Raw genomic sequence first — 13,175 nt, forward strand, 5'->3', positions numbered from 1 at the left:
TGAGGTCTAAACTCACTACAAGTGTTCGTTGATCAGCTGTGTTCGATTTTTTGTGACCCTGTGGACAGTAGCCTGCCAGGCTACATGGAATTTTCTAGGCAAGAATAGTGGAGTGGGTTGCCATTCCTTTCTCCAGGGATCTTCCTGACTCAGGGATTGAACCCAGATCTCCTGCATTGCAGGCAGATTCTCTACTGTCTGAGCCACCAAAGAAGGTGGCTCACTCCTGGGCCCCTACTTGGATGAAACATGTATCATGCCATCTTTGTGATAGAGATGATATGAAGGTCCCAAGGAAGTGATGTGGGTTGACACTTTTTCTTCTCATCTTGCTTTTCTGGACCTAGAGAATGAAATCAATACTGTAGACTTCTGCTATCTCAGTTCCTCTTAAAAGGACCTGAGCCACCACTTCTCTCCATGGCAACCTGGCCAGGTAACCATTTTCCTATTTTCATATTCCTTGAGAGCTTGCAATGTTTTGCCTGGTTGATGGGGATGAGTAATCCTATTTTCCAGAAACCCATAAATCTGATTGCCTTCCCCAAGTCTTTTTATTTCTGGAAAGAGTAGGGAGATGATTCTATGGTAAGTCAGGGTAAGAAAGCCAACCTAAAGTTTTCCTCCATTAGAGCAGGGCAATGGCCTCTATCTCCATCCAAAAAGATGCATCATTTTTCTACCCTTTTCCTTGTCCTTAAAACTGTCCCACCAGCTCAAACCACATCTCTACTCCCTCTTGCCCTCAGATCCTAACAAATAGTACCCGCTGATATTTGAACAATTTCACTATGACCCTACCTTGCTGTTCTAAACCTGCTTCTATTTGAATCCCATCCAACCTGATTCTACAAGTTCAGTCTCTAGCCTTTATCTGGCTCCTCCAGAGAATGTGTTATTCGTCCATGACTCTGTTTACCTGCTTACCTTTATGTTTGAACACCACCCCCCTGCTTTCATTCTAGCCAGAGCTCTATACCTGACCTCACTTGACACAAAGCCCATCAGTCCAGTCCTACCCCAGCTCTTTTTGTTTATTCTATTAATACATCAGCACCACCAGGTGTGAACTTACATGGGTGGTGCTTTCTCTGACAACACACACCAAGCTGAGCACAAGAGGGATGTTGCTGTGGTTGGGTCCTGCTTGTAAAGTTTTTTCCTGAATGTGTTTGCAGGCCTTCTACTTCTCCCCTCATCTCAATGGTCTCCTTGTTATGTAGGCTGCCTCCTAGTCCTGTCCTGGGGAACGCCCCCCCTACTAGCTAACTTGCTCCTTAACCTGCAAGCTCTGCATCTCAGATGCAACCTAACACTTTCCTTCCTGACCTTGTGCGGTGGGCTTTTGTGCTCAGCATCCTTTGTTAGAGAGAAAACACTCCTCTCTTCTTTTCCCCTCTGTCTCTTATCTCTCTCCCTATTGATGCTTAGTAACAGGGGTCTTGTCCAACTTTAGTCGCAAGAGGAGGAGAACAATTGTACGATTCAAATTTAAATCTCTCTGACTTCAGAATTTGACCAGTACAAGTCTACCTCTATTGGTGAAAACTGGGTCGAAATGGTTGGAGTAGGGTTGGGCTGAGAAGCTCTGTGGTTGAAATAAATGAGAAAGAGCCCACTAAGTACTGTAGACGACACAGCAGCCAGTGGCTGGTTCACCTGGAAAAGGCCACTGGGGCTGGTTCTCCACTATGGAGTTAACTTTGTGTTTGGATAGAAGCACCTCTTTCTCTTTCCTTCTCAACTATAACTTCATCTAGAACCTGCTGCTGAATCACAATACTTCTAGGGATAAGTTACCATCTGAACAACTGTCTTATGAAGAATCATCTCTGGGGAGTGATTATGCAGTTATGAAATATTCATTGCAAGGACTGATGCTTCAGCTTCAACTGACGCTGAAACTCCAATACTTTGGCCACCTGAGGCGAAGAGCTGACTCATTGGAAATGACCCTGATGCTTGAAAAGATTGAAGGGAAGAGGAGAAGCGGATGACATAAGATGAGGTGGTTGGATGGCATCACCGACTCAATAGACATGAGTTTAAGCGAACTCTAGGAGATGGTGAAGGACAAGGAAGCCTGGTGTGCTGCAGTCCATGGGGTCGCAAAGAGTCAGACATGACTTAGCAACTGAACAACAAACTACCTCATAGAATACACTGCACTATAATCAAAGGAATTTTTTCTGGACATGGGTAAGTAAAACTTTTTTTCTTTCAGGTTTATTGACATGTAACTGACATGCAACACATAAAAAGTCAAGAGGTAGAGCATAATGATTGGAATGACATACATCTCTAAACAATTGTCACAATAAATTTAGTGAGCATCCATCATCTCATACAGATACAAAATTAAAGAAATGAAAAAAAAATTCCTTCTTTTTAATGAGAACTCCTGGAATTTACTCTCAACTTTCATATGTAACATATGGCAATGTTAATTATATTAATCGTGACTACCTTCATCCAAATTCCCTTCTCCCCAACTCCTGCCTCTGGTAACTAGAAGTCAGATCTCTTTTTCTATGATTTTGTTTGTTTGGTTTTGAAGTATAATTGTCCTCCAACACTGTATTAGTTCCTGTTACATGATACAGTGATTCAATATTTCTAAATTCTCCTTTCAAAATAATTACCATGATGTCTAGTTACAATCTGTCACCATACAAAGATATTACCTAATTACTGACTATATTTCCCACACCATACATTTCATACTGATGACTCATTTATTCTTCAAGAGGGAGTTTGCAGTTCTTAATCCGCCTCACCTATTTCTCTTCTCCCGCAAACCCCTCCGCTTTGGTGACTACCTATTTGTTCTCTGCATGAATGACTGTTTCTGTTTTGTTATGTTTGCTCATTTGTTTTGGTTTTTAGACTCCACAGATAAGTGAAATCATACCGTATCTTTGTCTGATTTATTTGCCTAATACCCTCTAGGTCTATCTGTGTTTTCACAAGTGGAAAGATTTCATTATTTTTTATCACTAGGTAATATTCCATTGTATGTACATACACCACATTTTCTTAACCCATTCACCTATCAGTGAGCACTTCGGTTGCTTCCATATCTTGGCAATTGTAAATAATGCTGCAACGAATGCATGTATTAGATACATGTATCTTTAATTAAAGATGTATATTTAATTAGAATGAGTGTATCTTTTCTAATTAAAGTTTTCATCTTCATTAGCTAGATATCCAGGAGTGGAATTGCTGGATCAAATGATAGTTCTATTTTTAATTTTTTAAGGAATTTTCATACTGTTCTCTATAGGGCTTGCACTAATTTATATTTCCACCAACAGGATATAAGTGTTCTCTTTTCTCTACATCCTTGCCAATACCTGTTATTTGTTGTTTTTTTGATAAGAGTCATTCTGACAAGTTCGAGGTGATATCTCATTGTGGTTAAGATTTGCATTCCCTGATGGTTAGTGATGTTGAGCACTTTTTCGTGTGCCTGTTGGCCATCTCTCTGTCTTCTTTGGAAAAATGTCTATTGAGATCTTTCTCCCACTTTTTAAATCAGGTTGTTTGGTTTTTTCATGTTGAGTTGTGTGAATTCTTTGTATATTTTGGGTATTAACTCCTTATTTGATACCTCATTTGCAAGTATCTCATCCTGTTCAGTAGACGGCCTTTCAGGTTGTTGATCCTTTCCTTCTTTGTGCAGAAGCTTTTTATTTTGTTTCGTGCTGTTTGTTTGGGCTTCCCAGGTGGCCAAAGTGGTGAAGACCCACCTGCCAATGCAGGAGCCTTAAGACACATGGGTTCGATACCTGGATCGGGAGGATCCCCTGGAGGAGGGTATGGCACTCCAGTATTCTTTTTTAATTTATTTATTTTAATTGGAGGTTAGTTACTTTACAATATTGTATTGGTTTTGCCATACATCAACAGGAATCCGCCACGGGTATACACGTGTTCCCCATCCTGAACCCCCTCCCACCTCCCTCCCCATACCATCACTCCAGTATTCTCGCCTGGAGAATCCCACGGACAGAGGAATCTGGTGGGCTGCAGTCCATAGGGTCACAAAGAGTCGGACATGACTGAAGCAACTTAGCACGCATGCACAGTACCATTTGTTTATTTTTCCTTTATTTTGCTTGCTTGAGGAAACAGATTCAAAAATATATTACAAAACCAATATTGCTCAAATAGCACACTGTCTATGTTTTTTCCTAGAATTTTTGTGATTTTAGGTCTTACATTTAAGTCTTCAGTCCATTTTGAATTTATTTTTGTGTGTGGTTTGAGAACGTTATCCAATTTGGATTTTTTTTGCATGGAGCTGTCCAGCTCTCTGAACACCCTTAATTGAAGAGGCTGCCTTTCCCTCATTGTATATTTTTACCTCCTTTGTCATACATTAATTGCCCATAGAAGTGTAGATTCATTTCTGGGCTTGCTATTATGTCCCATTGATCTATGTGTCCATTTTCTGTTTGTGTGCCAACACAATGCTATTTTGATTATTCTAGTTTCATTTGTTGTTGTTATTCAGTCCCTCAGTCATATCTGACTCTTTGCGACCCCATGGACTGCAGCACACCAGGCTTCCCTGTCCTTCACCATCTCCCGGACCTTGCTCATAGTATAGTCTGAAATCAGGGAGCATGATGCCTCCCACTTTCTTCTTTCTCAAGATCGTTTTGATTATTTGGGGTCTTTTGTATTTCCATATAAATTTTAGAATTGTTTGTTCCAGTTCTATGAAAAAAGCCATTGGTATTTTGATAAGGATTGGGGAGCCTGGCGGGCTGCCGTCTATGGGGTCACACAGAGTCGGACACAACTGAAGTGACTTAGCAGCAGCAGCAGCAGCAACAGCAGCAGCAGCATTGAATCTGTGACTGCTTTGGGTAGTATGATCACTTTAATAAAATTAATTCTTTAAACCCATGGGCATGGTATATCTTTCCATCTGTTTCTGTCATCTGCTATTTCTTTCATCAGTGCTTTCCAAGTACAAGTCTTCTATTTCCTTTTTTATTCTTTTTGATGTGATGAGAAATGGGATTGTTTCCCAATCTCTTATGTTTTATTGTTAGTGTGTAGAAATGCAACAGATTTCTACATATTACTTTTGTATCCTGCAACTTTACTGATTTCATTGATGAGTTCTAGTAGTATTTTGGTGACATTTTTAGGCTTTTCTGGTATGGTATCATGTCATCTGCAAAGAATGACAGTATACTTAATCCCTTCCAATTTGGACACCTTTTATTTCTTTTTCTTCCCTGATTGCCATATCTAGGACTTCAAATAATATGTTAAATAAAAGTGATGAGAATGGGCATTGTTGTCTTTGTCCTGATCTTAAAGGAAATGCTTTTAGCTTTTCACCATAGAACATAATGTTAGCTGGGCTTGTCATATATGGCTTATATTATGTTGAGGTATATTTCCTCTATAACCACTTTGTTGAGGGTTTTCTTTAATCATAAATAGGTGCTGAATTTTGTCAAAAATTTTTACACATGTATTGAAATGATCATGTGATTTTTATTCTTCAGTTCAGTTCAGTTCAGTCACTCAGTCATGTCCGATTCTTTGTGACCCCATGGACTGCAGCACGCCAGGCCTCCCTGTCCATCACCAACTCCCGGAGTCCACCCAAACTCATGTCCATTGAGTCAGTGATGCCATCCAACCATCTCATCCTCTGTTGTCCCCGTCTCCTCCCATCTTCCATCTTTCCCAGCATCAGGATCTTTTCCAATAAGTCAGTTCTTCACATCAGGTGGCCAAAGTATTGGAGTTTCAGCTTCAGCATCAGTTCTTCCAATGAACACTCAGGACTGATCTCCTTTAGGATGGACTGGTTGGTCTTTAGTTTGTCTCTACTTAATTTATTTCTGCTCTAATCTTTACTATGGGCTTTCCTGGTGGCTCAGTGGTAAAAAAAAAAAAATCCTCTTGCCTATGCAGGACACGTGGTTTGATTCCTGGGTCGGGAAGATCCCTCTGGAGAAGGAAATGACAACCCACTCCAGTATTTTTGCCTGGGAAATCCCATGGACAGAAGAGCCTTGCAGGCTACAGTCCATGGAGTTGCAAAAGAGTTGGACACAACTTAAGAACTAAATAACAACAATCTTTATTATGTCTTTCCTTCTACTAACTTTGGGTTCTGTTTGTTCTTTTTCTAGCTCCCTTAGGTATAAGGTTAGGTTGTCTGAGAACTTTGTTCTTTCCACCAGCATCCTTGGTGTGGTATGAGCTCTCAAAAATGGCTGCTTCCAGTGCCTGTGTGCCCAGGGTGAGCTCCAGTTGCCTCCTGCCTCTCCTGGAGGCTCTCCAAGATCAGCAGGTGGGTCTGACCAATAAACTCCTTTCAAATGACTGCATCTGCCCTAGGTCTTGCAGCATGTGAGATTTTGTGTGTGCCGTTTTAGAGTGGAATCTTTCTCCTACAGCCCATTGACTTTCCCCAAAGTAAGCCCCTGTGCTGTGCTGTGCTGTGCTTAATTGCTCAGTCATGTCTAACTCTTTGCCATCCCATGGACTGTAGCCCGCCAGGTTTCTCTGTCCATGGGGATTCTCCAGGCAAGAATATTGGTGTGGGTAGCCTTTCCCTCCTCCGGGGGATCTTCCCAACCCAGGGATTGAACCCAGGTCTCCTACATTGTACGTGGATTCTTCACTGTCTGAACCACCAGGGAAGCCCAAGAATACTAAAGTGGGTAGCCTATCCCTTCTCCAGGGGATCTTCCTGACCCAGGAATTGAACCGGGGTCTCCTGCATTGCAGGCAGGTTCTTTACCAGCTGAGCTGCCAGGGAAGCCCAAAGTAAGCCCCACTGGCCATTAACACCAAAGGTTCTGGGGGCTCATCTTTCCATTGCAGGATCCCCAGGCTGGGGAGCTGGATGTGGAGCTTGGGCTTCTTACTCCTTGGGGAAAATCCTGCCGTTATTATCCTCCTGTTTGTGGGTCACCCACCTAGGCATATGGGTCTTGATTATACTGCTTCTCTGCCCTTTCTACCTGTCTTGTAAGTTCCTTCTTTATGTCTTTATTTGTAGCAGATCTGTCTTGCTAGTCCTCAGATCCTTCTCATCAATGGTTGCTCTATCAATTGTTGTAATATTCATGTGCCTGTGGGAAGTAGAGTCTTCCTACTTTGCCATGTTGCCCACTCTGGTAAGTACCACTTTAAGAAAACCAATTTAAACGATTTCATCTGGGAAAAAAATAGTAAACTAAGTGACTATCTGCTTTTTTTTTTTTTTTTTTTGGCTGTGCTTCATGGCTTGTGGGATCTTATTTCCCCAACCAGAGACTAAACCTAGGCCATGGCAGTGAAAACTCAAAGTCCTAACCACTGGACCACCATGGAACTCCAGTGACTGCTTTTAAAATGGGAGCACTGTGTAATTCTTTTAAATCAGAAACAGAACTATTAACTGCTGTAACATTTTCACAATAAAAGTTGATAACTCCAACAAAACAAATGAGTGATTCTGCTAATGGGAAGGTAGAATAGATATAATTTTTACTATTCCTTCCATTAAGTGTGATGAAGATCCTGGATACTACATATAAAACAAGCATAAGGAGCCTCTGAAAAGAGAAGGGAAGAAGATAGATTGGGACACAGAGAACAGAAAATTGGTGAATTCCCTGGGTTTTCTTTTTTCCTCATATATCCTTCAGTTCAGTTCAGTTCAGTTCAGTCGCTCAGTCGGGTCCAACTCTTTTCGACCCCATGAATTGCAACATGCCAGGCCTCCCTGTCCATCACCAACTCCCGGAGTTCACCCAAACTCACGTGCATCGAATCAGTGATGCCATCCAGCCATCTCATCCTCTGTTGTCCCCTTCTCCTCCTGCCCCCAATCCCTCCCAGAATCAGGGTCTTTTCCAATGAGTCAACTCTTCTCATGAGGTGGCCAAAGTATTGGAGTTTCAGGCTCAGCATCAGTCCTTCCAATGAGCACCCAGGACTAGTCTCCTTTAGGATGGATTGGTTGGATCTCCTTGCAGTCCAAGGGACTCTCAAGAGTCTTCTCTAACACCACAGTTCAGAAGCATCAATTCTTCGGCGCTCAGCTTTCTTCACAGTCCAACTCTCACATCCATACGTGACCACAGGAAAAACCATAGCCTTGACTAGACGGACCTGTGTTGGCAAAGTAATATCTTTGCTTTTTAATATGCTATCTAGGTTGGTCATAACTTTCCTTCCAAGGAGTAAGCGTCTTTTAATTTCATGGCTGCAATCACCATCTGCAGTGATTTTGGAGCCCAGAAAAATAAAGTCAGTTACTGTTTCCCCATCTATTTGCCATGAAGTAATGGCACCAGATGCCATGATCTTAGTTTTCTGAATGTTGAGCTTTAAGCCAAGTTTTTCACTCTCCTCTTTCACTTTCATCAAGAGGCTCTTTAGTTCCTCTTCACTTTCTGCCATAAGGGTGGTATCATCTGCATATCTGAGGTTATTGATATTTCTCCTGGCAATCTTGATTCCAGCTTGTGCTTCTTCCAGTCCAGCATTTCTCATGATGTACTCTGCATATAAGTTAAATAATCAGGGTGACAATATACAGCCTTGACGTACTCCTTTTCCTATTTGGAACCAGTCTGTTGTTCCATGTCCAGTTCTAACTTTTGCTTCCTGACCTGCATGTAACTGTTGCTTTCTGACCTGCATATAACTATTGCTTCCTGACCTTCTCAAGAAGCAGGTCAGGTGGTCTGGTATTCCCATCTCTTTCAGAATTTCCCACAGTTTATTGTGATTCACACAGTCAAAGGCTTTGGCATAGTCAATAAAGCAGAAATAGATGTTTTTCTGGAACTCTCTTGCTTTTTCCATGATCCAGTGGATGTTGGCAATTTGATCTCTGGTTCCTCTGCCTTTTCTAAAACCAGCTTGAACATCAGGAAGTTCACAGTTCACGTATTGCTGAAGCCTGGCTTGGAGAATTTTGAGCATTACTTTACTAGCATGTGAGATGAGTGCAATTGTGCGGTAGTTTGAGCATTCTTTGGCATTGCCTTTCTTTGGGATTGGAATGAAAACTGACCTTTTCCAGTCCTGTGGCCACTGCTGAGTTTTCCAAATTTTCTGGCATATTGAGTGCAGCACTCTCACAGCATCATCTTTCAGGATTTGAAATATATCCTTGGAGTTGATATATAAGCCAGCAAACTGTGAATGCCAATAAGCACTAAAAAAAAAGTCACAATTAAAGTCTGCTCTCAGACTTCCCTGGTGGCTCAGTCGTTAAGAATCTGCCCACTAGTGCAGGGCACATGAGTTCAATCCCTGGTCTGGGAAGATTCCACTTTTCACAGGGCAACTAGGCCCATGCGCCACAACTACTGAAACTGGCACACTCTAGACCCAGCACTCCACAACAGGAGAGGCCTGCACACCACAGCTGGACAGCTGCCTCTGCTACTAGAGCAAAGTTCACGCACAGCAATGTAGATCCAGTATCAGTTCAGTTCAGTCGCTCAGTAGGGTCTGACTCTTTGAGTCCCCATGAATTGCAGCACGCCAGGCCTCCCTGTCCATCGCCAACTCCCAGAGTTCCCCCAAACTCACGTGCATTGAGTCGGTGATGCCATCCAGCCATCTCATCCTCTGTCGTCCCCTTCTCCTCCTGCCCCCAATCCCTCCCAGCATCAGAGTCTTTTCCAGTGAGTCAACTCTTCCAGTGAGGTGGCCAAAGTATTGGAGTTTCAGCCTCAGCATCAGTCCTTCCAATGAAGACCCAGTATACCTCCCCCTGCCCCAAAACCAAAAAGTCTGCTCTCTGTAGCCAGAGCTGTAGGAAACAGGTAGCCTAGTAAGATTAAGAACTTTTAGATAGTAACATCTTTCCTCTAGCCAAACAGCACAGAAAAGGCTATGGCCCCATCCATACTCATTCCAGCAAAGACCTGGTGGGGAACATAAATTGCACCTTCACCAGGCTTACAGCTACCCCAACACTGCAACCCTATCTCCGCCACACCTCACCACCAGGGTGATGTTTTAAAAAAGCTAGGTTGGACATGTCTATGCAGAAGATCCCAGGAAATACACAAAAACCTCCTAGAATCAAGAATTATGTTCAGCAAGATCATTGGATACCAAATAAGCATATAAAAGTCAATTGTATTTCTATATACTAACAATGAAGATGTTGATATCAAACTTTTAAATATATAACCATTTACAATTGTTCAAAAAAAACTAAGCACTTGGATGTAAACTTAAAAAGCCATGTACAAAACTTGTATGCTGAAAAGCACAAAATGAAAATGAAAGGAATCGAAGGAGACCTAAATAAATAGACATGGATGATGTATTTGTGGACTGGAAAATTCAACATAGTTAAGATGTTAATTCTCTCCAAACTGATATTAAGGTTTAAGTCCACGGAATTCTCCAGGCCAGAATACTGGAGTGGGTAGCCTTTCTCTTCTCCAGGGATCTTCCCAACCCAGGGATCAAACCCAGCTCTCTTGCACTGCAGGCAGATTCTTTACCAGCTGAGCCACAAGGGAAGCCCAAGAATATTGGAGTGGGTAGCCTATCCCTTCTCCAGCGGATCCTCCCAACCCAGGAATTGAACCAGGTCTCCTTCATTGCAGGCGGATTCTTTACCAACTGAGCTATCAGGGAAGCCCATATTTCTAAATACTAACAATGAATATGTTGATAGCAAAATTTAAAATATTTACAATTGTTCAAAAAAATTAAGCACTTGGATATAAACTTAACAAACCATGTACAAGACTTGTATGCTGAAAAGCACAAAATGCTGATGAAATGAATCAAAGGAAACCTAAATAAATAGACATGGATGCTGTATTTGTGGACTGGAAAATTCAATAGTTAAGATATTAATTCTCTCCAAACTGATATTAAGGTTTAACACATTTTGTGTCAAAATTCCTCCCAAATTTTTGTAAATATAGACAAGATTATTCTAAAATTTATATGGAAGGGCAAAGGAACTAAAGTAGTTTAAAATAACTTTTTAAAAAGAAAAATAAGTGGCAAGAGTTGTTCTACTCCATTTCAAGAGTTATTACCTGGCTACGGTAATGAAGACTGTGATATTGCTGGAAGGACAAGCATACAGATGAATGAGACAGAATACAGAGCCCATAAATAGATCTGCACGGATAGGCTCAGCTGACTTTTGACAAAGATACAAAGCGGTTCAATGAAGCAAGGGTAGTTTTTCTTTTATCAGGTAGGAAGGAACAGTTGGACATTCACAAGCAAAAGAAAGAAATTTTGACTTAAGTCTCATAATTTATCTGACAATTTACTGAAAATGGATAAATGGATTGTGAATTTTTAATGTAAAACATAAAGTATAAAACTTTTTAGGAAAAATATAAATCTTTTTGGATCTAACACTAGGCAGAGTTCTCGCTGCTGCTGCTGCCACTAAGTCGCTTCAGTCGTGTCCGACTCTGTGTGACCCCATAGACGGCAGCCCACCAGGCTCCCCATCCCTGGGGTTCTCCAGGCAAGAACACTGGAGTGGGTTGCCATTTCCTTCTTCAATGCAGGAAAGTGAAAAGTGAAAGTGAAGTCGCTCAGTCGTGTCCAACTCTTAGCGACCCCATGGACTGCAGCCTACCAGGCTCCTCCATCCATGGGATTTTCCAGGCAGAGTTCTTAGATGACACCAAATGCATTATACATAAAAGGAAAAATTGAGAAATTGCACTTTATAAAAAATATACCTTTTTCTTCATTAAAAGCCTTGATAAAAAAGATTAAGATTGGAAGAAATTATTTGTAAATTATATATTTGTAATAAGATTTGGATCCAAAATATTTAAAGAATTCTCAACTCATTATAAGGAAACAAACAAACAAAAAAACCCAATTTAAAAACTGGGCAAACTCTCTGAACAGACATTTCACGCCCCCCCCCCAAAAAAAATCAGATGTCAAAGCCCATCAATTAGACAAAAAGTTTAAATCTGAATAATATCAAATGTCAGATAATAATATGAAAAGATTCTCAGCATCATTAGTCATTGGTGGTGGTTTAGTCGCTAAATGATGTCCTACTCTTGCGACCCCATGGGCTGTAGCCCACCAGGCTCCTCTGTCCGTAGGATTTTCCAGACAAGAATCCTGGACCATGTTGCCATTTCTTTCTATTTCTTTCTCCAGGGATCTTCCCAACCCAGGGATTGAACCCCCATCTCCGGCACTACAGGCAGATTCTTTACTGACTTAGCTACTAGGGAAGCCCCATTAGTCATTAGGACAATGCAAATTGAATCAGAATGAAACACTACCACATTCATATGAGAATGGCTAACGTTTTTTTTAATGACTATACCAAGTGTTGGTAAGAATATAGAAAACTGGAACTCTTATATATGACTGGTGGGGGTTTCCAAAATACTTTGGAAAGAAGTGGAACTGTTTTTTAAAAGTTTAGACAGATCTGACATATGATCAGCCATTTTATTTCTAAGTATTTGTGCATGGTAAGTGAAAGCCTATAATCATACACTGTTGTGCTCAGTCGCATCCAACTCTTTACAACCCCAGTCCAACTCTTTGCTCCTCTGTCCATGGAATTCTCCAGGCAAGAATACTGGAATGGGTTGCCATTTCCTACTCCAGAGGATATCCCAACTCAGGGAGGGAACCAGCAACTCCTGCCCTCAAGCGCACTCTTTACCATTGTGCTGCCTGGAAGCCCATATAATCATATAAAGACCTATCTATGAATGTCCATCACAGCTTTATTTTTTACAGCCCCAAACTGGAAACAACCCAGATGTCCATCAACAGGTAAATGGATAAACAAATTATTTTCAGACAAACTGAAATATCATTCAGTGATGAAAATAAGTGAATTGTTGATACATATTTCAACATGAAGGAATATACAAAACAATTTTGGTGAATGAAAGAAGTCAGACGAGAAAGAGTGCATAGTGAGTGGTTCCATTTATATAACATTCTAGAAAACACATAAAATAGATCAGTGAATTGGAGGTGGGGAACATATAGGGAGGAACAGTAAAAAGAGATTTAAAAGAGGCATGAGGAAATATTTAAAAGTAATGAACATGTTCATTATTTTGATGGTAGTGAAATTTCATGGCATATTTATTCATATGTCAAAATTCATCAAATTCTATGCTTTAAAGAGGTACAGTTTTTGCATAACAATT

The sequence above is a fragment of the Bos javanicus genome, chromosome 15, assembly GCF_032452875.1.
Source record: "Bos javanicus breed banteng chromosome 15, ARS-OSU_banteng_1.0, whole genome shotgun sequence".
NCBI lineage: Eukaryota > Metazoa > Chordata > Mammalia > Artiodactyla > Bovidae > Bos > Bos javanicus.